This window comes from Doryrhamphus excisus, chromosome 22 (genome assembly GCF_030265055.1).
Source record: "Doryrhamphus excisus isolate RoL2022-K1 chromosome 22, RoL_Dexc_1.0, whole genome shotgun sequence".
NCBI classification, from domain to species: Eukaryota; Metazoa; Chordata; class Actinopteri; order Syngnathiformes; family Syngnathidae; genus Doryrhamphus; species Doryrhamphus excisus.
Window position 1 is genome coordinate 9,105,350 of NC_080487.1, and position 12,397 is coordinate 9,117,746.

Here is a 12,397-nt window from a genome sequence, read left to right on the forward strand (position 1 = left end):
TATATAGCACATCATGACTGGTTCAAGACTCTTCATCCTTGTATTTAGCAAACATCAACTGCTTGTATTGTTTCTTGAATTGGCTCATCGTTGTGCATTGTTTGAGGGTCTTACTCAATCCATTCCATAGGTTGATTCCACATACTGAAATGCTATGGCTTTTTAACGTAGTCCTAGCATATAAGTGTTTCAAATGTACTTCTTCCCTGAGATCATATTTCTCCTCTCTTGTAGAGAAGTATTGGATGACATTTTTAGCTAATTGGTTATTTTTAGCCTTATGCATTATTTTAGCTGTTTGACCATGAACTATATCAGTATCTTGTTGTTTTGGGTAGGCACACGTATGTATGTACGTGTCATTGAACACATCAAAATATGCTGATTGATGATGTGTTGTTCATGTGTCTACCCAAGCAATACAGCTAATAGTGAATAAAAAAACGACAGAAAGACCCGTACTAAATCAAATTAGACCTACAAGCTCGCATTGACAGCGTAGATCTAATGGGTTTGATTACAGTGCAGTCGTATTCCATGTCTCAGATTTCCATATGTCCGATCCATCGACTTGTTTTTCTCTTTAACCGTATTTAAATTGTGCTGCAAAAATTTGAATTGTCACTTGAAAAATGTTGTGTAAATCCATCCGTCTTTTATTGGTTATCGAATATTGGTCTTTGAAGGATTTTTGTCATACTCACATAAGTGAGTACACCCCATTACCCCATCACTATTTTTTATTACAGTATATCTTAAGGGACAATCTAAGGAAGATATATTTTCTTCCAAACTGATACCAATAACTTTCTGCTTCTCAAGACCAATGCTGGATGACAATTGATAACGTCTTTATAACATTTTTAAATGTAAATTTGACTGTGGTTTGTGCACACCTGGAAGTAAGAAAGGGTTTTTCCCAACTCTGGGTGCTCTGATCAGGGTTTTATGCTTCCGATTCCAACACTGATCATCCATGAGTGAGATCAACCAATACCGATCCGATTTCAATTTACTTTAAGTAGAAATCTGGACGGTGTACAAGTGGTTAGCACGCAGGCCTCACAGCTAGGAGACCCGAGTTCAATTCCACCCTCGTCCATCTCTGTGTGGAGTTTGCATGTTCTCCCCGTGCATGCGTGGGTTTTCTCCAGGTACTCCGGTTTCCTCCCACATTCCAAAAACATGCTAGGTTAATTGGCGACTCCAAATTGTCCATAGGTATGAATGTGAGTGTGAATGGTTGTTTGTCTATATGTGCCCTGTGATTGGCTGGCCACCAGTCCAGGGTGTACCCCGCCTCTCGCCCAAAGACAGCTGGGATAGGCTCCAGCACCCCCACGACCCTTGTGAGGATAAGCGGTAGCAAATAAATGAATGAATGAATGTAATAATCTGTCCTGCCTAACTTTTAACAGAATAAATCCAATGTCCAGGTTGTAGGGGTCTCCAACTTTAATCACTATTGGACTACATGTTGAATAGGACAAGACATAATTAGTAAAATGACAACAAGAGAGCAAAATTGTTCAGCGACACTTGAAAGAGTTAGTACCTATCACATGAACGTGATACCCACTTGTACATTTTCAGTGGGACCAAAACGAACTATGAACTAACCGTATCTCTTAATAGTTTTAAAAACAAAACATTTGCCACGTATACATGGACCCAAATATTCCAATTCCATTCGGGTTATTTGCTCAAACGGAATGTAACCTTTGTATACACCTCATTCCGAAAGAAAAGTGCCAATCCGAATGAATATATAATCGTATTCCCAGGGGTGGAATATTCCTTTCCCCAATCCAATTGAGGTATCTTGTACCCGCTCAAACGGAAAGTTGTCAGACTGTGTTCTTCTTCGTGGTGTTTTTCTTCTTCTGTTGTTTATTGGCGGTTGGCAAGCAGCTTTGGTGTGCATTAGCGCCATCTGTGGAACAGAATCTAAACCCTTCTATACGCCATTCACAAGTCCAGTTTTATTAAAAAAGAAAATACATATCTATATAAAACATGTGCCGAGCTTAATTATAAAATATTAGCAAGATTGAACTTTATCTTTTCCTGTTCCCGGGTGCGTTCTTTCAGCGAATGCTGAGATATGACGTAACACGCAGCTCCAGACGTTCTTCGATTTAAAAAAATGGAGGCGACCAATCGGCACTGGACTGCTAAGGAAAGTTTGTTTTTGATTCAAACTAAATTTCAAGACTGGACGAAGGAAAAACTGTCAATACGGAGTTATTCCAACAAGTGAAAGAAAAACTGGAGGAAGTCGGTATCACGTGATGTTGGTGTTTACGCTTTACTGGGCATGCCCCATTGACTATTCTGGTTGATTATAGCGGCGCATGTAGACACGCCATTGGAATATTCCTTTCCATGTATACCATTGCTTTCGGAAAGATTCATTCGGAAAGATTCCATTCGGAAAGAGAAAGACTCCTCATGTAAACGTGGCTACTGTGGTAAAAAGTCAATATGGGTGTTGCCAACCTTACACGACACACGTAGAGTTTGTCACCACGTGCCGATCTATTTTTGGAATCGGATTTGAATGGCATTTTAGGCATATGCCGATCACATGTTTTTCACGTTAGATATTGAAGGTTGGCCCATCAATCGGAGCACCTCCAGTCCTAACCAAATATGTCATCGCTGCGGTTCTGCGGTTCATTGAGAATATAACCGTAAATGTAAAGGGGTGTACTCACTTTTATTGAATACTGCAACCAACCAAGACCAATCAGTCCATGATACTATTTCTATGGTATGCTATGATGTATTTACCATACTATTATTATTTTACTGGCCGCGGCGACAGCATCTCTCAGCATTCACGTGCAATTTATAGTTCCAGAGTGCGATAAACAAACTTATATCGTGTTTCTGACTGTAATGCAGCGACGGTGTGTATGTTTTATTGTTGTTTTTATGTTTCATGAGCCCTCACTGAGACATAATCAGTCAAATAGTCATGAATAGTCCTGATAAAGACATAAGGGAAGGTAGCTATCAGACAAAAAAAAACAAAAAACACCAAGACTGTTGTCTATTAAAGCGCCGTCTCCTATGTCAACAAACACCACCTCCTTCTGTTTAAAGCTTATTCCTGCTGTTTCATCTCGCAAGTAAAGCAATCGATCAAGTGACTCAGGTTGTCGCAAAGGCAGCTTTCAGACTGGTCATCCCATACATACGTATATATATATTATATATATATATATATGTGTGTAAAGTGTGTGTAAAGCTGATGTATATCGAACTGAAAGTGAATGTGTCTGAAGCAGGGTGGACACACTACGAATAGAAATGAAGGCTAAAGACACAACATATGGCCGCTCCCTTGATGTGATCCATTTGGCGGCCCTGTCGTCAGATTTCAAAGAGCATACGAGATAACGCCTCATGTGCACGGTCGCCATGGATGCCAGGCTTCCTCCTTGGATGTTATTGTGGAGAGAAGTGTGTTTTTGCACTCAACCATATGGGGGCATCGACTGTGTGAAATGCAACTTGATAATCCTAATTTGCAGCTTAGCGTTCGAGCGTTAAGATAAAAAATTATGTTTTATAATGACTTTGTATGTTTAATGTTGTATCTGACACTATGTGCTGGCTTTCCATCCATTGGCTACCCCTACAGGATTATTCTGAGACACCCTTAATGATATGGACTGTTGTAGCTGGACTAACAAGCAGGAAGGAAATAGACTGACCTTTCCGGTCCCAACAAGGTAAGCTACTCCGTTTCATGAAATAAGAAATAACTGTCTTGTTTATGTTTCGGTTTTTTGTTGTCAACTTTAGAAAAATCTAACTTATAGAGGTCAACACCCAAATTTACGCCATCAGCATATTTGTCTTTAGCTGTAGCAAAACATAATCGGTTTTATTTGAATTGCAATGTCGTTTTACTTCCTATGTACTGAACATAGCAATGAATATTTTACTATACAACCAATAAAAAAAGAGCAGCACCATGAAATGAAATATGAATAACACGCCAACATTTCCAGTATGTAATTACGTCAAACAAACACCTTTCTCTGCAACATTGACACCCCTTGGGATAAATACGTCTGCACAAATGTAGTATATTTTACAGTAAATCTTGTTAGGCATATGCAGCTTCATCATAATATATAGTATGTAAATCAGTGTCTCAGTGTCTAAGGTACTGCCTTTTACAAATTAGACTTATTATTATAAATATTTTTTAGTTAAATAAAGAAAAATAATCACTGCTTAAATAAAATAAAATTAAATAAAATTAAATAAAATTAAATAAAATTAAATAAAATTAAATTATGAAACAAAAATTGTAAAAACCCTTTTACTTTAAGAGTATCTGTGACTGGGATTATTCAACATAATTTAACTATTTGTGTAATTATAGCATCTATGTGGCCATTTTAAATATGCATTTTTGCTATTCATCTCTTTATTCGTCAACAGACATTTAAGGATTTCTCCTTAAATCAAAATATATATACAGCAAATTCAAGTGTTAGGATATTTGTAGTACTGTATGTCATGTTATATGTTTGGCACAAAAAACACTCCAAAAAAGCAGGTGTTATCCTGAGGTACACACCTTTTATCACAAGGTTAGTCTATGAAAGACTCTGAAGACACGTTACATACTATATATACACTATATCTCCTGTCTTTCCCCTTCAAATTCAATAGCGTCCCAGAGGTGTTCCTCTCAAGGGAATCACCCCCTTTCCCCACCCCCCCGGCCCCCCGTGGCCCATACACAGACTGCACAGTCTGGGGGGGAACCTGACACAACATCAACTCGTACTGTGAAGTCGAGGTGTCAGTCTGTGGGTCATGAAAAGAAATGCTTCTGTCGTTCCTTCACACTTCATAGGCAGGACAGACATATCGGATATGGCTGTGTGGGCTGCAGGAAGAGCAAAACATTTAAAAAAAGAATTGTTGGTTATTCTGCATTATTAGTTGGTACTGTCTTGTCTGTTGTTATCTACCTATGATATTACTGTGTGATCTATTAGCAGGTTCTTTAAGACACCGTGAGTAAGAATGATATGTGGAATATTAACCTTTTGTGAGCTTTGTTTTTACTAAGTAAGGCGTTATCACTTTCTCACAGAATATTTGCCTGGCACAGTGTGAACTCTGTTATGTTGCGGTTTTAGCTAATTGGCGATTTGTCCCACATGCTCTACATCGTCTTTTATTAAAGAGAAGATACCGAGATCACATTTTTACGCTGTAAACGATAATTATCGGACATCCCTAATATACTGTATATATGCAGTATGTAGTCATATTAATGTGAGTTTGGGGAATCGGATCATGCATCAGATTACAATTGAATGCATCACATAATCAGTTCACAGTTCCACATGTCCAAAAGGAGTAGGAAGAAGCAAAGCTTATTAAATCCTACCCCTCCATCTGATACTTTTACAATCAGTAACTGTTACATTTGTTCACTTCCTGCTTTCCTAATATAGTTTAAGTTTTTTTTATTATTATTTTGTTTAATTTTTTAAATTTTATTTTTGTCACGTACCAAAGTACGAGGTGATATGACCTTACAATGACATAAACGGTAAGATAGTAACTGTCAAGGGGGCCTCGATAATAGTTTGGTAGATAAACATCCTAGAATTTAACCAAAAATTTGAGAAAAAAAAATAGAAAATGTGAAAAAAAAGGTATATAAAAAAAACGGAATCCTAATTATTGATGCCTTTAACCTCCATTGTATCTTATTCATTCATCTATTGGCAAAATTTATACTTTTGTTGGTTGAACATTGAAGAATTTCACCTAAAAATTGGTCAAACAAAAGTCCAGGCCATGAATGTGATAAATTGATCCACAATATTATTCTATTGCTTTTCCTCCCGTGGTTGTTCGTCTGTATGTTGCCTTCACAGTCGTCCACTGGCGATGACACTGCTGAAGTGGACATGCGTCACAATCTATCCAGTGTATGTCACTGGATTTCACAAGCCCGCAGCCTTCCTCAGCACCTCCGGGGATAAAACAATCAGCCTGACCAACAAGGCATGTAACCTAGAGAGGGGTGGGGGGTGAAAGCTGATTGTTCCCGCAAGCACACAAATGTTGCTGAAGCGGCTGATCTGTGTTTAAAGGTTGACAGCTTGACTTCATGTCACATACAAAACATAAAAATCCCATCTATTTTTCATCAACACTTATACTGTAATGCATTTTTCTTGTGTCGGCTATGCCATGAAGTGACGGAGATTCCTGTCCTATGAATATTTAGTTTCAAGCAGACACCTCGGAGTAATTACTGCAGGAATGTACAGTGTGGAGCAAAATGTTCCCCAGTGCATACATATACAAACACACACGCTCTCAGGCTCAGATGATGTTATTAGATTATACTTACTTGATTATTGATTTACCATAACGTCTGATGGAGACCATGTCTTTACTCTGGAGACTGCGTGCAGCTTTTTTTTTTTTTTTTTTTTGACTTTTATCGACGCCCCGCATTATGTCAGAACATTTACTTAGCCTCCTCGTGCCCTGAGCTTAGAAGAGCTTGCCATTTTGGCTAATTTGTTTGCTTTCTGGCTAATTGAATGAGAAGATTAGAAGCACTCTCACTCTGCAGTTAGTTTAGCTTGAGCTAGGATGCTAGGTTATGCTAAGCTAAAGGCTATAATCCGTACGACACACAAAAAAACATTTTAGTTTAGGTTAAACATGACACATTCATGGAATTCGAACTTATTTATTTATTGTATATAACACATGTTTTTAAGATATTAACAGGACGAAACCCCACCTCGTTCCCCACCTTGTCGCTGCCATCTTGCCAATTCTCCTTCTGTCCTAAAGAAGGACATTTTAGTCCCATGAGGGCGAGAGAAATATTGATGTGGAGAGATGAGCTATTGATCGCGAGGAGAGGACAAGCGAGACAGTTGACATGCAGCAGACTGCTCCATGTCGCAAACAGCATAAGGCGCTAATGACAGAATATTAGCATTAGCGAGGGAGAGTGATATGTATTTCAGAGTATTTCAGAGTTTTGTAGTAGGAAGGTACTGTGCTGGTGTTCCATCTTTACATGATATCACATCAAATATTGAGCAGAAATGGAGAAAGAAAAGACATTGATTGGCAAAGTTAGCTTCAAGTTAGCTTCAAGTTAGCTTCAAAGCCCTAGCAGATGGCTCTTGCAGGAAGACCAAAGTTATTTGTATCTACTGTCGCTGTGTTTGACTTATCACGGATTAGAAGGCCTTCCAGTGAGACTGGAGCAGTGCAGGTATTGTTTTTATTGTCATACATAGTGGTAAAGGTGTCACAACCTTTATGGGAGCTGTCTCTCCATCAATTTGGATTGAATTGTGAACTAAAATGTGAGTTATAGCTGCTTTTCGGGCTGTCAATGTGATAGCCGTGGTTGAATTTGAGTGCTGTGCTAGCATTAGCATCGTACTAACTAGGGAAAGATAGAGATATGTTTCTATTGAAATTAATCCAAACAGGTTCCAAACACCGGCGCAAGCTAGCTAGGTAGCTAGCTAGAACGTCGAATGACCAGCGTGATTATTGAAATTAATCAAAACAGGTTCCAAACACCGCCGCAAGCTAGTAGCTAGAACACTGAATGACCGGCGTGATTATTGAAATTAATCAAAACAGGTTCCAAACACCGGCGCAAGCTATCTAGCTAGCTAGGTAGCTAGCTAGAACACAGAATGACTGGCGTGATTATTGAAATTAATCAAAACAGGTCCCAAAAACCGGCGCAAGCTAGCTAGGTAGCTAGCTAGCTAGAACGCCGAACGACCGGTGTGATTCTTGGAATTAATCAAAACAGGTTCCAAACACCAGTGCAAGCTAGCTAGCTAGGTGCCTAGCTAGCTAGAACACCGAACAACCGGCGTGAACATCAATTATCAGGCTTAGTGGTGGGCAAAACTGTTCATTTCAGTGAACCGGATCATTCCGGTTCATTCAGTAAAAAGATTCGTTCATTTCGTTCAATTGGTCGTTAGGCTGTGATCGCCCCCTATGCATAGACCCGGTCACCCGTGTCGAGTCAGTCCGTTCACTCATGTTCACGTTCGTTTCGACTCAACAGCGCAACAACACGTGATGACTAGTTGTGTGTCGGTCATGAACGAACGGGTCAAAAGAACTAGTTCTTTTTTGTGAACGGACTGAACGAGGTCACCGACAGTGTCGGTCAATCTGTCGGTCTCGGTCTTTCAGTCAGCTAACCCCACCCACCCACAGAGCGAGGCGCGACGATAGAATAAGACAGACAAAAAAAAAACTAAAACTAGTTATTTTGACCCGTTTGTTCATTACCGACACGCCACTAAGGCTACGAGCTTAGCGTTTTTGCGTGTATCTTGTGATTTTCCACATTTTTGCACGTCGCCAACATGTACATCGTCCATGAATAACTCATATTGAATACATTCATATTGATAATGCTGTACAATGTGTGAACCGCAAAGTGGGGAGGGAGAACTTTATATAAATATTGATGCATATATGAAAGAAGAGATAATACAAATGTGTTCCATCCTGATTGACTGGGATGATGACATTGATGTGAAATAGCTTTGGCCTTTCTGCGGCTGCAATATGGCTTCCACAGAGATGCATCTTCTTGTCATGTGGATGCTTTGACATTGGATGACGACAGGAGGAAGAGATTCATGCACAAACTTAAGAATTGCTAATATTTTGTCAAAAGAGTGCTATATTTTTCTTTTTCCAAAGCAGATAGAGATGTAACAATAGTAAAATCAATAAAATTTCTGTATTTAAGCATAATTTTACTTATTCTTAGCCCAAATTAAGCATTTTCAAGCATAAGATGGCTCAATCCATCCATCTATATATGCTGCTTATCCTCACAAGGATCGCGGTTATGCTGGAGCCTATCCCAGCTGATGTCGGGCGAGAAGCGGGGTACACCCTGGACTGGTGGCCAGCCAATCACAGGGCACATATAGACAAACAAACATTCACACTCACATTCATACCTATGGAAAAAAACATGCATGTTTTGGAGATGTGGGAGGAAACCCAGAGAAAATGGGGAGAAACTCCACACAGAGATGCCCAAGCGGAGAATCAAACCCAGGTCTTCCTGATTTCCTGACTGTGTGGCCTTCGTGCTAACCACTGAGTCTATGTTATTGTCTATGTTAATATATATTATTTTCTCTGACTATCGGGTACTACTAATGTAAATGTGACTATACTGGTGTTATTCCATGTCTTGAGGACTCTAATAATGTTAAAAACTATATTTAGAGGTTCGTAAACAGATATTCTATGCCATAACTACGAATGTATTCCATTTATTAATATTTAAGCCGGGGCTGCACGGCGGTCGAGTGGTTAGCGCGCACAGCTAGGTTCAATTCCACCCTCGGCCATCTCTGTGTGGAGTTTGCATGTTCTCCCCGTGCATGCGTGAGTTTTCTCCGGGTACTCCGGTTTCCTCCCACATTCCAAAAACATGCTAGGTTAATTGGCCACTCCAAATTGTCCATAGGTATGAATGTGAATGTGAATGGTTGTTTGTCTATATGTGCCCTGTGATTGGCTGGGTGGCGACCAGTCCAGGGTGTACCCCACCTCTTGCCCGAAGACAGCTGGGATAGCCTCATGAGGAAAATAAATGAATGAATATTTAAACCTATTTTGCGGAAATTTGCTTATTTTTAGTGACTACCATAAATGAGGAACGGCTGTGATGTTAAAGGGATTTTTCAGGAAGTCACAGATTTGTTATCATATGTAACAGGTTAACATTATCCACAGTGTAAATTATCAGCAAGTGTAAAAAGAAGTTAACCAGCACCATTAATACAATGTCTTAGCCTTTGGGGATTTGCATGCTATATGTTATATGTTATGGCAATAAATTGAAGTATTGAAATCACAGAAAGCCAAACAAAAAAACAAAAACAAAACATCCTTTTTATGGCCACTAAACATAAATCTGTCATCTGTCATCCAAAAACGGCAACAGAATTTGTGTATTTTGTGACAAATTTGCTGAATTTTACAATTGCACGACCTTGTATGAAGAGAATTTTAAAGGAGGCCAAAGAAGAAAACAGCTCCCTGCCCCAAATGTCTCGTGCTTTGTGTGTTTTTATTTGCTTTAGATGACTGCAGAAATAGCAAATACGTTCCCACAGGCTGTTATGCAAATGAGGAGGCTGCGACTGTATAGCGGAGTTGACCAACACATTAGAATTAGCATTGTTCACACATCCGTTCGTCTTTAGGCCGCTCTCTGCACCCCCCCCCCCCCAACTCTCTCGCTGCCTCCCTCCTCCCTGCGTCCTCTCCTTCCCGTTCTCGCTGCAGTGTTGCTATAGCAACAGAGAAATGTGGGAATACCTCCGTCCTTCAGAATGCAGGAGATGGAAGGAAGCGAGGATCATTTGAGGATGTGTTATTAATTAAAAGATGGAATCTAAACGCAATACAGTCAAAAGAGGACTGCGGATGGGAGGTGTGCAACGCCATGTCCGAGCATCATGTTGGGCCATTTGTCTGACGGTACATGTGCTGGACGTCTCCATTTTTAGTGAGGCTGCAGTTTCCATGACGACGTCCAGACTAAAATAGCAGCACATTCTCCTGCCTCTCTCTCTCTCTCTCTCTCTCTCTCTCTCTCGCTCTCTCTTTCTCTTCGCTGTTCATTCCAGATCTTTTGGTTTATCAGGTCCAATACTCTTCATATCCATTCATCATACGGGGGAATCAAGCACATGTACCCCCCCCCCCCCCACCTCATTCCTCCCGCTCCCCTTTCTGCGTTACCTCCCGTCCCTATCATTTCCCATAGCTCCGCCCATCTCTTATCTCCAATTTTCACTGGGCTGCAACAGATTCTGTCAACATGCATCAAGCCTGGCGTTGCCACGACGACGCTCTTGAAAACCACCGCAATAATTTCCAACAAAGACAAAAAAAAAAAACACTAGAGCCCACTCGGGGGCGGGCAGGCCGGCGGGGGTGAGGAAGGCACTGGATGGAGGGAAGTGTGTGTGTGTGTGTTTTATGTTTATTTGAGTGACAGTAAGACAGAGAGGCAGCTGCAGTGTTGTAAGTGACCCTTCAGTGAACCGCTGGGTATCGAACGCCACTTCTCCACACACTTACATGCTGTATACATGTGAGGGCCCCATATGGTGATGTCTTGACTTTGTACAGTATATGTACAAGTGTGTAATGCTGACCTATTTCTGTTTTTTCAAAGGCCAACCTGCACCCGATACTGTACATGTGATGACTGTAGTACACAGCATACTGTACACCATGTTAAAACCATATGTACATACAATGTGTATCTATCCTTTTATTATAAATTGCATATCACAGTCATTTTACCACTGTACAGTATATTTACTATTGAGTACAATAGTTCCATCCATCCATTTTCTATGCCGCTTCTCTTCACTAGGATCACATATATGCTGGAGCCTATCCCAACAGAATTGACCCTGGTCAATCACAGGGCATATATAGACAAACAATCACTCACATTCATACCTATGGACTATTTAGAGTTGCTAATTAACCTAGCATGTTTTTGGAATGTGGGAGGATGCGGCCCATTTCACTCATGGATGATCCATTCAAAACGTGATCAGACCATTAATTCATTCATTCATTTTCGACCGCTTATCCTCATGAGGGTCGCGGGGGTGCTGGAGCCTATCCCAGGCCAATTAACATGTTTTTGGAATGTGCGAGCAAACCGGAGTACCCGGAGAAAACCCACGCATGCACGGGGAGAACATGCAAACTCCACACAGAGATGGCCGAGGGTGGAATTGAACTGGGGTCTCCTGAGCGCTAACCACTTGACTGCCGTGCAGCCCCATTCACACATGTTCATTCATTCATTCATTCATTCATTTTCTATTGCTTATCCTCACGAGGATCGCGGGTATGCTGGAGCCTATCCCAGCTGTCTTTGGGCGAGAGGCGGGGTACACCCTGGACTGGTGGCCAGCCAATCACAGGGCACATATAGACAAACAACCATTCACACTCACATTCATACCTATGGACAATTTGGAGTCGCCAATTAACCTAGCATGTTTTTGGAATGTGGGAGGAAACCGTTCTCCGGAGTACCCGGAGAAAACCCACGCATGCACGGGGTGAACATGCAAACTCCACATAGAGATGGCCGAGGGTGGAATCAAACTAGGGTCTCCTAGCTGTGAGGCCTGCGCGCTAAACACTTGTCCACCATGCAGCCATCAGACCATTCCAAGCTGCTAATATTATGTGAAACCAAAATGCATCTTGACTTTTTGCTTTGCTTTCTGTAAAACCTAAAAAGCCTACCAAACCTCCTTTCCCTATTTTTCCCCAA